We start from the raw sequence: 19926 nt of genomic DNA on the forward strand, positions 1-19926 counted from the left end.
GGGGCAGAGTGGCTCTCCATGGAAAGCTGGGAGGTGGGACAGGGCCGCTGCCAGTTCACGGCGGGCCCCGCACGCCTCACTCGGCGTTTGGACCTCATCGCAGAGGCCGGGGACCACCTCATCCCGGACAAGGGCAGCTGGGTTCTGAACTTAAAGTCAGTCCTCCTAGGCAGGAGGGTCCAGAGAACAGAAGGGAGGTGTGAGGCCTGGCTGTGACGTCTGAGCCCTCATCCTGCCTCCGTGGAGATGACCCAGCTGAGGTGTCCACCCTTGGACTCCGTTGGGAACAAACACCAGCGGCAACAAAAGCATCCTGCCCATCTGAAAAGGTTCTTCCTGGAACCAGCTAACTCTTAAGCCAGAAAGGATCTCTGGGATCACGGACTCCTCACTTTACCGATAACAAAGGTTAAGGTCCAGAGAAGTGACACGACTGGTCCAGGGCCAGTTAGGTGTCCTGACTCCCAGCAGACTGCTCTTTCCACTGCCCCCTCTGCCTGTTCCAGTCCCCACTGCCCCTCCAGCAGTAGGGACCGCTCCGGATGGTGTTAGTGAGTCTGTGCATGTCTGCACTGGCCTGTCTCTACACAGCCACTCCAGCTCCTCGGGGTAGTGACAGGTCCCTGGCGTCACTCACCTCCTGAACTTCCAGGGGCAGGTGCTCCGTACGTGTCTCCTTCCCATGCACTGAGCAATAGTGACCCGGCCTGACTGGGGAAGGGAGGAAGAGATAAAGCTCCCTGAGGATCAGAGGCCAGAGCTGTCCTGAGCCTGTCTAGGTTTGACAGGGACAGAGAAACAACGAGACAGAGAGCCTAGCCAACCAACTGGGAGTCAGCAGGCGACCCCCCAGAGGCAGAGATGGCTGGTGGGGAAACGCCATCCCCGGGCCTCTCAGTCCTCTCCCTTATCAGATGGGCCCTGAGCCAGGCACAGTGCTCGCCACCCATCCTCCCCAGGGGAGGAAGAGGAAATCGTCTTGACCTCTCCTTCTCCCCTTCCCCAAGGCCAGCACCCTCCCTCAGCCCCAAATTCATTGCAGGATCTGGGTTGGGCGGCACCTCTTTACAGGGGTAAAGAATGAGCAAATTCTTGGGCTATTCCTGGAGCCTTGATTTTTATCATCCTTCCATTCTGGTCAATTCTGAGAGGCCAGCAGCCCGGAATGCCAGAGAGATCTGAGCCCGGCCCACCAGACCCAAAATAACCCCACACGTGCCTCTCAAGTCCTCACGGATTTGGCCATTTCGGGTGCATGTTTTCCTACAAAGCTGGGAACTCTGAGGTGCCCCTGGGTGAGTGAGGAAGACCGGAGCAGGCGTGGGACTGGGGGCGGGGGAGGGGACGGGGGAAGAAGAGACAGAATCCAGGGCTGGGATCAGAAACTCAGGCTCTGGGCTCCTCCGCTCAACTGCCTAGAGGTCCTACGATAACCAGCCTCAGTTTCCCCAGCTGTGAAACTTCCAAGCAAGGGCCTCCTCTTCCCTACATCTTCCTGTCCACCTCTTCACTTCCTGGGGGGGCAGCGTCAGTCCTCCTCCCAGAGCTGCAGACCCTCTAATAAGGAGCTCCCGCCTTAGAAGGAGTCCTATCTCCTTCCTCCACAGGGCATTTCACGCCCCTGCGACTGCGGACGTGGATGGTTTTAAACCAAGCAAGTGCTCTAAGTGTCCTGGACACGGCTAGAGGAGAGACATGTTTCTTTCTATATTACAAATGCAGTATTTATTCATTCAAAGCATATGAGTGACCTCCAAGTGCTAGGCAATGAGAAACCATCAGTGGAGGCGAAAACCAAGGCTTCTGCTCCGTCAGAAGGAACAAAGAGACAGAGATTGAGGTGAGCCACGAGAAACGTCCCTGCCTGTCACAGACGCCGTGGAGGCTGCACACGTCCTGAGTGTGTACGTCAGTTCTCTGGCTTGAAATCCTGCGGAGTGGGGAGGGTGCAGAGGGTGCAGTGGCTGCAGGGTCTCAAAAACACCAGGAGCCACAGACCAATTCCCTACACACGGGGTCTAGGAGGTGGCCGCACTTATGCCCGACATGAAGCCAGACTACGTTAAAGACCCTTGACTTAAAACCACCACAAAACGGATAGTGCCTTTTTAGGTGTTTCTTTAAAGGTGCACCAGCCTTCCTATGAATGCCTGTAAGCATTTTTTGGCTATAATGGCAACGCGAGGTGAGAGGGAATCGGGTGGGGGTGCAAAGAAGAAAGGGCCCTCAGTCTGAAGAATCACCTTCCACCCTCCCCTTTGCCCCAGAGTCAGGATGGGGCTCTCCCTCACGAGCCTACCACCCTCCCTCACCCCGGCCCACAGAGAGAGGGTCAAATGCCTCCACCTCCACCTCCGCTGGTGGCAAGAGCCCCACCAGAGCCAGCTGCGATGAAGACCCAGGAAACCAGGCTGCCAGCCCGCCCCCCAGAAGGGGGGACAATTCTGTGGCTTCCCCTCCTAGCATAAGCAGGTCCCATAATCAGCATTAGCCCCAAAAGCATTCCCAGAAGCAGAAAATGTGTGTGGTTCAGGTCCTCCCATGCCAGGACTCTGCTTTCCCACGTGCGTCAGACGCAACCGGAATGTCAGAATATGCGCTCTGTGGAGGGAGAGGCCCACCTGGCCCGATGTCCAGCCTGCAGTGTCCAGGCCAAGAGCAGGCTCAAAGCATCGAGCAGGGCACCCAGCCCGGGCCACGGTGGCAGCAAGGCCTGAGCACCCATTTCTAACTTGCCATCAGCCGGCAGAGGGTGGCCCCTCGGGGAAGCCACACACACATTCCAGAGATGCGACTGCCGCTGTTTAGTTAAAGAACAGTCCTCAGAGCCCAACGTATTGTCCCCTGAGCACCCCAGAGGCAAGTATCCTTCTCCTACAGGACACCTGAGCTTATGAAACGACACAGAATCATTTGGATAAGCAGTGAGGAAGGTGGAGGCTAAAACTGAGATGACGTCGTTTTTATGCCGAATTGGGTGTGACTAAAAGGCAGTGACACTTTAGCCGGGTCAAGGAGGCATCTCCTTTGAGTCCGACAGAGAGGGCTCTGGCTGCACCTCCTAGCAGCTCATCCCTTCCTACTTGGCCTTCAGAGCCCACTGCTAGTGTCACGGAAGCTGCGGGACCGAGCCCGGGGGGAAACGGGAAAACCAGATACAACGGAGAGGACAGCAGGCAGCCGGGAACAGCAAGGGTTGGGGACTCACCTGTCCCACACTGGCTGAAGCTCTCTTATCACACTGAGCACCTGGCCCAAAAGCTGCCTCAGACCCTCACACCAGAGTGCTCGGTAATTCCCTGATGAACGGACACTGCGACTGCCGAGCGCGCTGAAATGTGACTCCATCCTCACAGCCACAGACACCCAGAAAGGGGGGCGAGGCTGGGCAGACAAGTCTGGAGTCAGACAGGGGCCTTTGGGTCACCCTTATGGAGAATTTAGCTACTTTATGCCTCAAACTAGCAAACTTGGAGCAGGCTGAGGGCCCCCATCCAGTTTTTCCAATTCTTGGGCCAAAAGGAGTTGCTGAGGTTGCTCGTCTTGCTTGTGATGCCAGATTGCTCAAAGGTTTGCCGAGTCAGCTGTGCACGTTTGCATCGGCACTAAGCACGGGCACATATTAAGCTCACAGGCTGATCAGATATCATTGACCGTGCAGCAGTACCACAGTGCTGGCCGCCGAAGTCACCCACATGTGGCAGGGTTGCTCCCAAGGGTGGTGCAGCCACGCGCTCCTTCCCATCCACATCCTCACCACGGCCTCGGGCTCAGCTGGGCCAGTTCTCCTGCCGCCCAGAGGAGAAGGACACCAGCCAAGGGGCGTAGGGAGCCAGGCAGTGATGGACGGCACTGTTTCACAAGCAGGGGAACTATCAGCCACAAGACATTTCTTTTCCAAGAAATGCCGAGAAAGAACAGAGAGAAAATAAAACGCCAAGGGGTTTTCCAATGAAAAAGCCCACTCAGCTTTGTTCTTACTTGATGAATGCGCAAACCACCAGGCAGATGACAGGCGAGAGACACTGTTGTGCTAGGAAAGTATACTTCATCAGGTCTGGCCTGAGCTCTGCAGGGAGAGCTAAGTTTGATGGATGCTTAGCGCGGGGAGGACCTCTCCACCATCACCAACATGGCAGCATCCTCTCAGCCAGGACGGGGGACCATTAAGGACCCGAGGCTGGCTCTTCCTTCTGCCTCCCCACCATTGGTGATTTCACCAGGGAGAAGAGCTACCAAGGCAGGTGGTAAGAAAACTATAAAACGAATACATTGTGGGAAGTCAAAACGTTAAATCCACTGTGAGTAGCCTGAGAAGGAAAAGAGAAGCCTGCAAATCATACAGGCCTGGGTCATCTTATTTCACATCTGAAGTTACGAGGGGACAGGGTAAAGTCTGGAGCAGAGTAGGTGCAGTATTTGCTGGGTGGATGAATGAATTCCCAGCAGAGGCCTGGATCAGGAGTGACCAGCTGGCTTTCTTAAAGACCTGTCACTCACTGACTCACAGTCTTCAGAGGTGCCATGACAATCAGCAGAAGTACTGAGCAGCCAGGCTCCTGGCTGCTCCCGGGGGGAGGAAGGCTCCTGCTTCACTTCTACAGCTGCAGGAGCCCTAGCAGGAGAAGCCGTCTACCACAGTGCCCAAACCCTAGATGACCCCCCAAAACCTGCCCATATATGCCCCATGCAGCCACACAAACACCACAGAATCCACCTCTAACACCACCTCCAAACCAACAGGAAAATTAAGTGTCCTGCCCTTGCCAGTTTCCCTGGGTGACCATTTGGGGCAAAGAGTGGGCTGGGAAGGGAGGGAGCCTGTGCGTCTTCCAAAGACCTGGGTCTATTTCCAAATATGCTAATTCTCTTCCTCCTGGGTGCACGGAAGACTACATCTCCATGCCCTCCTGCCGCAAACACGCACGCCTTGAGTGTGACTCTGCCAGTCCTCCCATCAAGGGTAGAGTCTTTCCCTCAGCACCGGAGTGCCAGCCGGTCCTGTGACTTGCTCTGACCAAGCAGTAGATAGACTTTATATGGTAAGACGTCAGGACCTAGATCTCACAGAGGTCTTGCAGATTCTGTTTCACCTAAAAGGCTAGTTTCCTTGAGAATGAGAAACCCATGGGGGAAGAGAGGTCCTGGTGAGAGCAGCACCAGTCAACAGGCATGACAGAGGCTCCAGGACCATCCAGCCCTGAGAGGCGCCAGCTGACAGCCACCATATTCATAAACCCAAGAAAGGAGACCAGCCAAGCCGGCCCAAAGGGCTAAGCCACAGAGCTGTGAGCAGATAGAGTGGTGCTTGTGTTAATTTACTAGATTTTGGGGTGGTTTGTTATGCAGCAATAGATAATTGACATAAAACGCATCCAGTGAGTCCATGCAGTTATTCAAAAGAATGAGGTCATTATATACGCGCTGATGTGGAAAAATGGCTAAAGAAGTTGCCAAACAGTAAGTATAATACAACTAATTCTATTTATGAAAATTGATAGAATAATAGGGTGCTAGTCTCTCATAAAACTACCTGAAAAGAATATAAAACAAAGTATTAACAGTGATTATCTCTGAAGGCCAGGATTGTAGGAGATTTTCCCTTTCCACAATTTATGTAATATTTGAATATTATAATGAGTTTATATTACGTTTTGCAACAAACAAAGGTACTTTTTAAAAATTTTTTTATTTTGAATTCTGCTACAAGCTAATTTGTCCTCATCTTGCCATTGCCCTACTCAGGAAGCAACACTAGCTCCCCACTGCTAGCCTCCTGAGATCCGAATCTCTTCTGGGTGGCATTCGGGTACCAGACGTCTCCCCTGGGTCATCCCCGTCCAACTACCCAGGCCACGCCCAGCTCTCCCCAGACCTCCAAGCTTGCCATCCCCGCTGCAACCACGCAGCGAGGCCCTACCTTTGCCTCTCTAAGTCCACCTGTTCTCCCCATGGAGGAACCCCGGGAAGGACCCAGCCCCATCTCCCCTGGGTTCCTCCACGGGCTCTCAGTTGCACCCAGCCCTGTCCTTGATTGGATCCTGAATTATTCTCCCTGCCCCTCCAAAGAGACCTTCACGGACACCACCAACTGGCCACCACTATCTCCCGCTTCTCTGTGTAACAGAGGGAGGGGGCAGAGCCCAGACAGGTAATTCCAAGTCTCTCTGCTGCCTGCAGCCTGGATGGTGGGTGGTCCCCTGGGCTGCCGCTTCCTCCCCACCCTGTGCATCTCCAGCAGCAAGCCAGTGGCAGCCAATTTGCCGTGGCTGCTAATTTAGAGTGACTCATGCCTTCAGGGATGCGCTGAGCTCCGCCTCCCCACCCTCCAGGTCCCACGTGCTGCATACAGATCCAGACTTTGGCTTCAAACCTAATTGCCTTCCTGGGGGACCCAGCGGCTCTTCCTCACTCAAGTCTCTGCAATCTGCATGTCCAGTTTTTAAACAAAACTGTTTAGAATCTCTCGGGATTAAGACAAGTGGAAAATTGCAAGCCCAGACCTCTACCTCACTTTCTCTAAAACAAAACACGTCATTCTGCATGTTCGCACACCCCAAAATACACCCCCCGATTCAAGCACAGCCCATCACCATGCCCCTCTGAGCCCTTTTATAGGGCTTGATCCACGTGGGGACAAGGGACTTGCTGAGGCAGAATCTGCTCCCTCTGTCACTGGCCCCACCACCCGCAACCCCAGGGCTGCTGGAGAGTCAGGCCCCTAAGCTCCACGCTGGCAGGCGGCCAGGTACTGGGTTCAAGTTTTATACCCCCTCTAAGGAGAGGGCATTCATGTCATGGACGTGTATTAACTATCGAAACGCTCAGGTGGGCCCTCAGCTGAGTCGCAGAACAAAGCAGGAGAACTCTTCCCACACAAACACATGTGGGGCACACCCAGCCTTGTGCATGCTAGGGCAAGTGCATGCGCCTCTCTCTCTCTCTCTCACACACACACACACACACACACGCGCGCGCGCGTCACAGCCACACCCTGCGCCCACCTTGCTCTGAGCATCCCAAGATCACTTCCCTCAGCTATCCACTGTTCTCAGAGGCCCAGTGCCACCCCTGGCCTTCCCCCCCGACCCTGAACCTGACACACTTTCCTCACAGGGAATGGGAGGAGCACAGAGGTGTGTGCCGCCAGCGACATGTGCCCCCATGATGGTGGGGAGAGGGCTGTGAGCACAGGTATGACACGGCAGTGCCCCCGCCCCCCAGGATTCTAGATGGCTGTCCCAGGCAGAGTTGGAAATTGTTCAGGTTTTACAATAACATACCCAGATTAATTTTTCTCTTCAACCTGAGGAAGAGCACTTTTTCAAATGTGCTCAAAGACGCTATGAGGATTAGCGGTGGCCCTAAGCCGCGAAGGCCAAGGCCTGGAGCTCACCGAGATCCTGCACCAGAGGCCACGGGGGCCCTCGGCTTCCTGCAGCAACAGCCACACCCCCCAGTTAGTGCAGGGATTCCAGGGGACCCACTGAGCTGCCTGACTCCTCAGACCCCTGGACTGTTCTCCATCCCGTCCTTTCTTGTTCCCAGCGCAAAGTCAGATATTTCTTTAAATGCTAACCATTGAGCATAGAAATGGTCATGAGATTCTCAGAAAGTGAGTATTCAAAGTATAATTAATTTCCAACCACTGTAAGAGAAGTGGGAAGGAAGACAGAGGCTAGAAGGGGTGTGGTACACTCAAAAGCACAGATAATAATCAACAATGGATAATCAGAAAGTAACCTGCATTCGCTCCGAACACGGAAGGAAGCACACACTGTGTGCGACACTGAAAGCAGTGGAAGCGCTCCTTCTGGCTCTACCCGTTTCTCCAGAGCTCGAGTCCAGTTCAGGCTAAGGTTTTGGTATGTTTTTGGTTTGAGAGGAGAAAATGGGTTTGGAAGCTGGCCTTCACCCAGGCAGACACTCTTGTTTCATTATGTGGTGGCTATAATTGAAGTTGAAATTATTAACTTGTTGGGCTGGAGTCCAGCGATGCAGCCTTCTAACTCCCACATGCTCCAGGCTGGGGGCAGGAGGCGGTTAGAATGAAAGCAGCAGCGAGTCCTCAGTGCAGGAGGGAAGTCAGGCAGGAATACCCTGCCACTAGCCAGACAGGCAACCATCTCTGCAAACAACCTCCGCCCCCGTCCAGCTTCTCTCAGAAATCAGGGCCTCGGTTTACTCATTAACTTCATTCTGTCCTCCATCCGCCTCTAGGCCAGGGGCAGAGAGGGCACTGTAAAATGAAGAGGGATCTGGGAAGCCACAGGATTAGAAGCCAAAACCCAGACACATGCCTTCGTCCCACCTCAGAAGCCACCTTCATCAGAGCTGGAAGGAACCTTAGCAATTGACCACCCAGCCTCCCCTTCTCCAGGTGTGGAAGCCAACCTGAAGAAAGCAAGTAACTTGCCAAAAGTCACCTAGCCTGATAGAGGCAGAGGCAGGAGCCAGGATGAGAACCTCCCAGCCAGGAGCTGGTCATCACGCCAGAGGCTCATACAGCATGACAAGAAACGGCTGAACCAAAGCCATAGGACGGGATGCACTTCCTTCCTGGAAACTCCTTCAGTGAGGTCGCCCTCACTGCGGCTTCAACAGAGATACACAGAAGGAGGACGGTCATCTGGCTAAAAGGACTAGTGATATCAGGCCATGCAGCCCTCCTGGGAAGCTTCCCACCAAGTTCTGCCTGGCAGGTCCCCCCAGGAGCAGGCCCCGCGGAATCTCTGTCATGCAGCAGGATGTGCTGAGCGGCAGGGACTCTCATCGCTCGGCTTCAGTCCTCACTCCCCACCACCTGATTTTCACCAGCCTGGTTTCCCTGAGCCCAGTCCACCCACAGGTGTGATGCACCAAATCCCAGAGCAGCAAGAATGAAAGCCGACAGCCACCCAGGCCCCAGGGCTGGGGGAGACTACAAATGGGAGCTCGCTCTTCCTGCTGCAGCAGCTCATGGTGGGCCCTGCAGAGGATGCCCAGGACCTGATGAGAACGGCTGGCCGCAGGTCTGCGGTGGGGGGGCGGGACGGTGGGGGGCGGGGCACAGCGGCCGCCGCGGAGACTGCCAGGGTTGGAGCCCTGAGTCTGACACGCTCTCAGCCTTAGCTGCGGCCTCTGTAAAATGGGGGGAAATGATAGCTACCTCGTAGGACTCTTGTGAAAATTAAATGAGCTTTAAATTCAGATGCAACACACTTTAAATAAATTAGTTGTGGACATATGTAGAGTCTGAAACTGTGGTAAATGAAGATGGTGACACACGTGAATCCTGGCACCGAGTCCAAAGCATGGCAGGACACTAAGGTTCGTGCCCACTCCTAAGACACCAAATAATTTCCGCTGGAACTCACAGAAAAGAAGCGTTTGGCAAGATACGCTACCAGCCAGCACCATGCTTCCCATCCCCACCACCCCCAGCCCCCACCACACTGCTGGGTTCTTGGAAGGTAAAACATGTACAAATCACCCAGCAGGAGGAAGCCACAGGATAAAACACAAAATGAAAAGATAAAAAGGCTGAGGTCGGTAAGCAGCAGCCCCAGGGAACCCCAATCAGCACCATTCACACCCCCTGCCTAAGCAGCTCCAGGCCAGCTCCACAGGGGCCTGATGCCCAAGTGCTGGGAACAAAGAAGCTATCAGCGAGAGCCCAGGGGCCTGTAGGAGCAGAGCGGACCCTGGAGGGTCCTGGCAGAGGGTGCCACTCCACAGCCCGGCATTCCCACAGCAGCCAGTATATAGGAACAGAGACAGGTAAAACTGGCCAGATTCCTGCAGACTCTTTTCTGAACGCTGGTGGGAAGTCCTCCACCCTGGCTCCCAAGTCTGCTGGGAGGAGACAGGAAGCAGGAAGTTACAAGCCTCTCCTGCTTCCCTAGGCTGCCTCTTTACAATCAGGGTGGCTCTCCAAGAAATGAAGAATACTACCAGCCACCAATCAGAAACAGTGTGTGTGGGGGTGGGGGAGGTAGAGGGGAGTTATTCTCTCCTGGCCCCCAAAGCCCAATTTATGGAGCTTATCCATTCCAAGTCAAGAGCTGGGGCAGAGACATCTAGAATATATCAGCACCCCATGCTATCCACCTTCCCTAACCTACAGTGAAAGAGAAAGAGAAACTTTGACTTCAGACAGTTTATAACACACAGACTTTCTAAGGCCCCACCAAAATGGACACTGACCTGTTTTCTTTGAATTTCCCACAAACACTTTGGCTGCTGACAGATTTGAGAAGATCCCAGAATATTCCTGCAGGAAAATAAAAAATTAGGTCATCACTTCTCTGTGAAGCCATTCTAGGGTGCATGCTGTCCAGCAGCAGCCGCTCTTTGGGGGCAGCAGTCTCCCATTAAGAACCCATTCATTCAACAGGTGGAAAGGCCAGAAATGGCAAACTGGTTCCAGCTGTTGTGCCTATTCCACTCAGCTGGCAGTGGGTGCCTAACGCATGATGAGCAGAACCCAATCCCTGACTCAGCAGGAAAGACATCTGTGATCGATTAGTGATGTCTGCTATGGGCAGTTATGAGAGTAACACAATCAGTGCCACATATTTGTCATCCCTGGAGTCCTGGCATCCAAGGATTTAACATTTGTAATTTTGCCCACTCACAAGTGACCCGAGTTTCAAGATATGCAAAAGTGTGTAACTCCACTGAGACATGAGTTTGATTCACATATACCTCCTAGGAGGCTGAGGTAAAGAAACAGGACACTTTGTTGTTTTCCTCTCTACCACATCCAGAGCTACTCTTATGGAGCAACACAAATTTGGTGGAAAATGACCATCAGGTGAAAGAGAAATTGTAGCAGAAGTTGAAAGGGTAGTTAACTTGGGGTGTAAAGATATACACAGGAAACATTTGGCTCTCTCCAGAAACATGACTCTAGAGAAAGCTAGGCCCATGTATAAATTAGTTGCTGTGAATGCAAATTTAGGGTTCTAGAAGGTGAAGGATTTTTTTTTATGACAAAATGGACCCATATTTCATATTTTTATTGAGATTAATTGGCATGTAACATTATATTAGCTTCAGTTGTACAAATAATGATTTGTTATTTGTGTATATTGCAAAATGACTACCACATGTCTATTTCACATCCATCAACATACATACATAATTACAAAAAATTTCTTCTTGTGATGAGATCTACTCTCTTAGCAACTTTCAAATATACAATACAATGTTATTAACTATTGTTACCATGTCATACATTATATCCCCACAACAAGATTCATTTCTTATCAGGGGTCCACACTCTGCCTACTCTGTGTCTCTCAGCAGTGAGTACTGGGCCAAGGAGAATAGAGTCAGTTATAACCTCTGCTCTGACGGGGCTTACAATCTGGTTAGAAAAACTATGACATCCACTGGAAACAGCAAATGGCACTGCATCTTCTCAATGACCCAGCTCAGAATCCACTTCAATCCCCCTTCATCCTTTCCTCACCCACCCAGCCCATCAATTCAGAAACGGTCTCAACCCCACTTCTGAAACGTCTCAGGTTCAGTCCCTCCTCTCCTTTCCTCACAGCTGCCCAGCCACTCTCCCCACCATGAGTTTCCCTCTTCACAGACTCCAGACTCACCCTCCTGAGGCCTGTCCCTGTTTCTACAACCCCTACTCAAAAACCTGCAGAGTTCCCAGGGCCTCCTAAGGTTGACTGCTGTCTCCCCAGTACCAGCTCAGTACCCACACGTGGTGGGTACACCTTCTCTTGAGACAATGGATGGATGAAATTCCTTGGCTGGACATTTGAAGCGACCCACAATATGGCCACTGTCTCCCTGTTCAGCCTTTTTTCTCTCTGCTTCCCTACACACAACCCACTCACTGACTCACCTAAGCTATTCACACACCCCAATAGTTTCTTGCTGTCCTTCCTCAGGCTGGTCCCTCCTCTCTTTTGTTGAAATGCAAGCTACCCTTCAAAGTTCGAGTCAGACCCCACCTGCCGCATGAAGTGTTCCCCGGACTCAGGGTGATTTACTCTCCTGTTTGAACCCACATAACATTCTCCTTTCACAGGCCACTCACCTTGTGCTTTGAACTGGCATTTTTTGAACCCCTTTCTTAACCCTTTACTGCATTATAAACCCCTTGAAAACAGGGACCTTTACTTTTTTCATTTTTGCATCATCAGAACTTAGCAGACTCTTGTGCTATGACACACACACACACTAAGTGTTTGTCAAATTCACTAAAGAATCACCTCAGGCAGGATATAAAACCCAGGAGAGATGGAAAACTCCATAGGAGTTCTAAGGAAAAAGAGGTTCTTTTAGGATGGGTGGCCAGGGAAGGCTCCATAAAAGAGCTCAGACATGAGGAGGGCCTTGAAAGAGAGGAAGGAAGGACTGGGAAGAGCATTCCAGGAAGGTGGAACAATATGAACTAAGGGACAAAGGAGCGAGCAAAGCAGGCTTGGGAGATCAGTCTGGCTGGAACCGAGGCTTCCTCGAGGGGAGAGAAGTGGGAGGTACGGCTAGACAGGTGGGCTGGGAATGGATAAGAAAGAAGGATGTCAAGTGCCAGGCTAAGACACTTAGAGTAGATCCATTCGCTTCGTCAGTGGGGACGACAGCGTGGGCCCTACCAGTAGAAGAAAAGCCTCGTCTTCTCTCATTCTGAGCTTATCAGTCTAGTCCCCTCAGCTAGGGTATAAATAACAGCCCCCGTTTACTGCACACCTGCTGTGTACAGGGCCCTGAGCTTCACATACATTCATTATCTCATCGCTCCTCAACAGGCCTGAGAGCCTGGCATTGTTATCCACATTTTGCAAGCAGGACGCTAAAGCTAAAAGAGGTGAAGGCAGTTGCCCAAGGCCTCACTCATTCACTCATTCACTTAACAAGACCAGCTGGGGCTGGAGTTAGAGCCTCGGGGATAAGGATCAGCACCCCTGGCTCACAGGCGTCCCACTTAAGCTGAGCTGCGTCTCCTTATTAATTCCTCAAGGGCAACATTTATTAAGCACATAGTAAGTGCTTAACAAAACACACTAAGCAAAATGGAGGTTGCCAAGGGCTGGGGAATTACTGTTAAATGGGTGTACAGTTTCAGTTGCGCAGATGAAAACGTTCTAGAGATCTGTTGCAGAACAGTGTGAATACACGTAAAGCAATTGAACTGTACATTTAAAAATGGGTAAGATGGTAAATTTTATGTTTTTTACAATTCAAAATTTAAAAAAATAAAGCACACTTATTAAGTGACTGATTGGCTGCCGATATGATCTTACACTGCTAATTATCTGATGTTGGAAGAGACTGTAGAAACATTTTAATCCAATAACCCTCCAAAACAAAGTTGGAAAGCGGAGGTAATTTGCTCAGGGTTGCACACAGTGATGTTAACACTAGGATCCTCAGAGTCAACAGAGGAAAATGGTACAGTTTAATAGGAAAAGTACATGGGATGAGGGGTCAGAGGCCACGAGTTCAAGTTCTGCTTCTTCCACTTAATGAGTTCTGCGACTTCAGTGAAGTAATTTATGCTCTCTGAGCCTCATTTTCCCAGCCTATAAGAGGGCAATTAAAAATAACATATACTTAAAAGAAATAACATGCACTTTACAAGATTATATGTGAATCAAATAAAATTATATAAAGCTAATGTGCAGAGAAAGCATTTGTCCAACCATAAACTATTTTACAAACACTAGTTATTGTTATTAATATTCAATATCAGTTCATAGATTTAAAGATTAAAATCTGATTAATTCAGACACACACAAAAATCCCACCCCATTTTGGTCAACTCTCAGCTATTCAGGGCCTTGCACACAGCAGGTCTTCAACGAGTGAGTGGAGAACGATTAATTACCCTTCACATTTTATCCAACCCTCTCCTCTTCCCCTATCCTCCCTCACCCCTAAGCCCAGAGCCCAGCTGCATCAGCCATGCCAGAACCAGGCGCAGGAGAGGAAGCCTGTGTGAACGTCTGCCTCCCTGGCTGCATTCCTTAGCTAAATATAAATGATTTGTCCAGTCCATTGTTTGAAATTATCCATAATACCTCTCCTTCCCCTCCCCATTACTTAAGATGACAACCTAACTGCACATCTTTATAGCAGAACATACATGCAAAACATTCTCTATGTCTGTTTTTAGTAGAGGAAGGAAAACTGGCTAATATACTGGGGATCAGAGAGCATGAGTCCCCAGGTTTCTCCACTAGTCCAGGAGAGCTTCCTGGAAGAAGAAATACCTGAGTCAGAGAAGGGGATAGTTGCAGGTCAGAAAAACCTCATATAATGAGTTTGGTTCTCTGAACCAAATGGGGGCGAGCAGCTGCCTTCTTATCCCTGTTTTTTGGGATGGGGGAGGAAAGGTGGATTCAGCCCAGGGAATCCCTAATGCTTCAAACTTCCCCAGACACTACAAGCATCTGGGGAAGAAGTAGAGACAAGACCGATCTTTTTCAAAGACAGGCGATCCAAGATTCCAGTTCCGAGATACTCAAGTACAAATACTCTAATAACAAGCCAGTTTCTTGTTTGGACTCTTTTTTTTCCCGTCACAGGAAGTTTTTTAAAGTCCCAAACTTGGATGCACAGATGGACTACATCTAGGACCTCGAGGTGAGCCAAAGCTTTGTCACTCTGAGTGCCGATCTGCCAGCGGTGGCCCAAGGAGCGGCCAGGGGTACCGGAGGCCTACAGGCGGTATCCCAGCGCTTCTCGAGCCCCCTGGCCCTCCCTAGGGGTGCTGGATGGATTATCCCCCAACCCACCGGGATCTATGGGCCACACAGCCAGAAACCCATGACAGCTCCGGGTCTCTCTTTCTGCTGCAGCCCACAGACCTCCCATCCCTTCGCTTGGATCCCGCGGTTCACCGACTGCAACCCCACTTCCGAAAGGTCCTCCTCCGAGCCGCTCCCTTGCAGGACTCCGTCCCATTCCCGGGACCCGCACACACCTTCCACTTCCTGGGCTGCTTCCCGGCCCTTACAAGGCACCTACCCCATCCCTCCCTCCCTCGTCTCACCCCACTGCCGCCCTTCTGACACCCCCTCTTCGGGACGCTCCCGAGGTGCTCCCCCAGTCTGGGAACCTGGTGAAGAGCTCGCCCAGCCCGCCCACAGGCAGGCCGAGGCCCGCTAACTCGTCCGCTCCGCAGCCCGCCGCCTGCCCGCCCCAGGCCGCACTCACCGAGCTCCCAGGAATGCGGGGTCCCGGCTCACTCGCGCTCCCTCACCGCTGCTGCCTCTGCCTCCGCCAGCGGAAACGGGGGGCGGGGCCGCGGCGCTCGGCTGGGGGCGGGGCCTACCCGGGAATACTGAAGCTGCGGGGCGGGGCCGGCCGCGGGGGCGGGGCGAGGCCGCAGGGCTCCGAGAGGCCGCGGGGGCCCGGGCTCTAAGCACAAGGGGCGGGGTGACAGAGCTGCAAGAGGGAGCTGGAGCCGGCGCGGAAGGCGCGTCCCAGGGTGGGGAAGGGGCTGGGGGCCCTACAACACCCCCTGGCTGGATCCCCTGCGTCAGAGCTGCAGGGAGCCCGAAGAGGGAGGCCAGGGCCGCGCTGGTCATGGGTGTCCTAGGCCAGGCGTGGCCGCCCTCTGGGGCTCCGGAAGCCTTCCTCCCCTCCCCATCGCCTGGATTCTCGGATTGGCCGTTCATCAGAGGCGTTAATACGACGCCTTTCCCCCGCCCCCACGGGCCTGGGCTGCGGCCCCAACCAGAGTTGGGAGGGGGCAGTCAGGGCCTGGGAGTTCATGCTCCTGGGCTGGGCCCCTTACACCACCCCAAAGGCCATGCTGGCCAAGATCTCAGCTTTCCCGCTCGGGCCTGGCTATCTGACCTCACCACTCCCACACCTACACCTAAGAAATCCTTCCCTGGTATTTGGGGCGGACTATTTGAGATGTTGACAACGCGGATATGTATTAGATACTGCTCGGAGGAGCGGCTATTTGTCTCCCCAAGACCTACAGGCCTCTAAGTGTTGGCAAAGGGCACTGTGAGCCCAGAAGAACCAAACTGAAGCAGGAAAAATTCAAGTTGGATATCTCCGCTGAGTGCTTCCTACAGGCCTTTCCAGGCCTGGATTCTTGAAGCCAGAAGGCCTGGACTCTTCTGAAGTGATGACTGACAGCCATTTCTCCTCATTATTTTTGTCATCAAAATGTATTCTGTGCTTCTCGTGTGCACGATCCCGTGTCTATGATTTGAGACAAAGCTTTAAACCCGGCTATAATCACCAGGAGCCCCTTCACCTCTCCTAATTAGATTGACAGTTTCCACACTTCTCCTCAGCACCCCCACCACCCCCCATACACAGCCTTGTTTTTGTCTATTAGACTTAACCCAATGATCCATCTCCTGACTCTCCGTTCCCTTCCTTCCAAACCTGTTCACTGCCCCCCCCATAAAGTCCTCCAAGGCTAGCCCCCACCAGCCCGTCACTGTGACAGCCCTTTAACACATATTGTTAACTCTGCCCAGCTTCCAGAAGAAGAAATTGAGACCAAGAGAGGGAAAGGGACTTGCTAGTAATCTCTGCTGGTGGTCCTACTGTAAAAACTTACTGTAAAAACAGCAGGAGGCAGCAACCACGGGGCTTTGGAGCCAGACAGACCTGGAATTGAATCCTGGCTCTGCCTTTTATGGGCTATGACCTTTCTAGACCTCAGTTTCCCTACCTTAATAATACCAATGCCACAGGGTGGATGGGGTGACCAAGATGATGGAGGCAAAAGCACAACGTTTGATGCATGGTGGTGATCAACGAATGTTAGCTTCCTCCTGCTCTTCAAAGAAGATAAGCAAGTTTAAAATAGTAGGAGATAAGCCTTAGGGGTGGAAGAAACAGAAGAATCCCTTCAGCAATAACCCAGGAAGTGGCCATGCTGCTCACCCCACTTCCAGGTAGGGAGGACTCAGGGCCCCCAAAGGGGTTTACCACTGTAGGAAAAAGCCATGCAGAGAAGCCATAGAGGATATGGAATTATTTAACGTAAAGGAGGCCAAGGTAACTTGCAGTCCGTGAGGCAGACACATACCCACCATGTCCACTGAGGACAAAACCCAAATAAATGACCTGACAAGGAGGCAAGATACCCTTAGGGCAGGAACTCCCAAAAGCACGAGGTCAAAGTTGACTGTGCCGGACTTCTGAGGAAAGTCAGTGAGTTTGTGTCCCAGAGATTCTGAAACTGCGGCAGAAAAACCACCCTATTTGGGTGACTATGTCCAGATGTCCAGCACATCCCATTTTCTCCTCCTGTCCTGGCATAGTTATTAATAGTCCGCCTTTCACTCTCAAAATATGTTGGTTTGGACAATAAATTGTTAGGTCGCATCAACTATGAACAAAGGCAGTACTCCAAACAGCTCCTTCCAGACCTGCAAATTCTGCAGTTCTGCTGGAATTTCTGGATCCCCAGAGACCTCAAAAGATAGTATGTCAGTTTATCCCCTTGAAATCACCAAATCAAATCAAAAATGATAATAAGCAAAAATTAAGTTTCCAGCCAGCCATCCCAAGTCTAGCTAAGGGCGAGACGATGCCTGCTGAATTGTGACACCTAGTGGGGAGAACTCACACTGCCAGAGGCTGAGTTTCCAGGACACTTCACACTTGGCCATTGGTTTCTTTTCCACTTGTAAAACAGCAGCTCACATTTTCCAAGTGCTTATGTACCAGAAACAGTTCTAAGTACTTTACATGTTCTAATTCGTTTGATCCTCACAACTCCGTGCGGTAGCTACTAGCATTGGTCTTCCCTTTTACAGGAAAGGAAATTGAGGCTCAGAGGAGTTAGGTAATCGCCCCCACCTCATCGTTTAGCAAGTAAATGACTATGCCAGGATCTAACCCCACAGGCGCTAACCCCAGGTCGTCTGGCTACTGGGCCTGGGCACTTAACGGCTACTTCATCCAGCCTCTATCAGCTACTTGTGCAAAGTTACTTCAGAGGCATCTTCCATCTAATGTGACTTCCACCAACCCTCTGACGTGAGATGATACGAAGGGAGAGTGAGAAGCAGAGTGTACTAGGCCAGCTTCCACATCTACCCATAATGAGTGGTCGTGTCTACCCAGGATTGAAATCGGGGCATTAGAGCAGACAATGGGAAGACTTATACACCAGTTAAATGCACAGTGGAGCTGCTAGTTTAAAGAAGCACTTTCCAGCGTGAAGGATAAAGCAGTCCCTTCCCTACCCCACGCGCCTCAATAACATTTACTCAGACAATTTGAAGAGTAGTTACTGGTCACTGAAGCCTACCAGCTGCGCCCAGAGGACCTCCCACCATTGTCATGGTGAGGCAGACCGAAGTGACCACTGTTCTGCTTCTTTTCCAGGCTCCCTCTTCTAGAGAATTCAGATCATTCCAAGGCCCTTTGTTCCATCAACTTCTTTCTCTTCTAAAGCTCAAAGTGAAGTAGGTGTAGCAGGACTGAGGAGGCGATAGACGTGCTGTACGAGTCTTTGTTAAAAGGTTACCATATGATATTTGAGACATACTTATTCTAAAACAAGTATTCGTCATTTATCTGAAATTCATTATTTATCCGCGTGTCCTGTGTTTTTAATTGCTAAATCTGGCAACTCTACTTTGTTATCAATTATTGCTAAAATAGTTGGAAAACAGACTAAATCAGAGGTCTATAAATTTGTTCTGTAAAGAGCCAGACAGTAAATATTTTAGGCTTTGCAGGCCATATGGTTTCTGTCACAACTACTCAACTCTGCCACTGTAGCACAAAAGCAGCCACAGACAATACATAAATGAATGAGCACGACTGTGTTCCAATAAAACTTTATTTACAAAAACAGGCATCAGGGCATCGGGCCATAGTTTGCCAACCCCTGGACCAAATTAGGGTGTCAGACTCCTGGCTATTTTCAGATGTATTGTAGGGGCGAAAGTGGGTTGGATCCAAGTTCTCAAGCATGAAAAACAGAGACACTGATCAAAATCACTGAGCATAATGAACACCAGTAACTCTGAGTGAGTGTACACATGTGCACGTGTGACCCAAGATTGATCAGCGCCTGCAGAAAGCATGCACTTCTGAGGAGGGTGTTAAGCCATATCCAGGAGCAGAAACCTTATCTTAAAAGCCATCTTGTCTTGATCCTGTCTTGCTTTATCTCCTAGGGGCCTGGGCAGTCCCAACGGTGACCTGGGGCCAGGGTGTGGAGCTGGAGGGCTTGGTCATGCCCTGAAACCCTTTGTCATTGAAAGGGGAACAGCCTCGTTTAACTCCTCCTATAAAACTCCATACCCCTCTTTGCTTGAAGAGATTATGGTCTTTTTCTAGCCTGACCTCCCGCAGCTCAAATACACCAAATAAATTCTAATAGACCAATTTTGGTCTCCCGCGACTCATTCCTCTGGCTGTGCCTAACAGAGGGGCTGGTTTGGAGCTGCCTAAGTTTTACAAAACCTTGATCAGACCCTGTCTGAAGAAGTACAGAGTCTATGTCTGGATCACTGGTGGTCAGCATGTACTGTATAAAGACCAAAAGGCACAGGCAACATTGTGAAATCAGACATAGTGTACAGAGCCCAAGAAAAGCAGAACGCCGCTACAGAAGGCCTTCAGGTGAAGCTCAAGCTGTTGGCATTTGTCCCCCTGATGTACAGTACTGGGAAGCACGTGGTAACTGTCTCATTTTCTGTGCGTGTGTGCATGCATGCCACATGTATACCATCTAGTTGAACATGTGAGTAGCAACTGAGGAATTTGCATGGTTGGTTGGAATCAATAAAGGTAACAATAATAGCCATATCAGCTACATTTGTATTAACTTTCTTCATGATCTTAGAATATGCTGATATGGGCAGTTCCATGGTTTAAAATCACACTTTAAATTCTGCCTTGCAGACCACAACCACATGTAAAAGGATGGACCAATTAAAAGCATTAAACCCAAACATGAATTTGCCACAGTACTGGAAATGT

The 19926-nt window shown here is 51.1% G+C and overlaps 1 protein-coding gene across 2 annotated transcripts in view; it reads right to left on the minus strand.

The window, feature by feature from the left end:
- The window catches only part of TSPAN9 (tetraspanin 9), a 194157-nt gene extending 178669 nt beyond the window's left edge, over nucleotides 1-15488 (minus strand). The window contains exons 1-3 of one of the 2 annotated variants that reach the window (XM_033117200.1): nucleotides 15166-15488; nucleotides 10186-10252; nucleotides 638-711 (exon numbers count right to left, since the gene is read on the minus strand). The gene's annotated coding sequence lies outside the window, so the exon portion shown is untranslated. The remainder of the gene's footprint in view (nucleotides 1-637; nucleotides 712-10185; nucleotides 10253-15165) is intronic. The other variant, XM_033117199.1, reaches the window with a different exon arrangement.
- Nucleotides 15489-19926: the final 4438 nt, after the last annotated feature.

The sequence above is a fragment of the Rhinolophus ferrumequinum genome, chromosome 10 (genome assembly GCF_004115265.2).
Source record: "Rhinolophus ferrumequinum isolate MPI-CBG mRhiFer1 chromosome 10, mRhiFer1_v1.p, whole genome shotgun sequence".
NCBI classification, from domain to species: Eukaryota; Metazoa; Chordata; class Mammalia; order Chiroptera; family Rhinolophidae; genus Rhinolophus; species Rhinolophus ferrumequinum.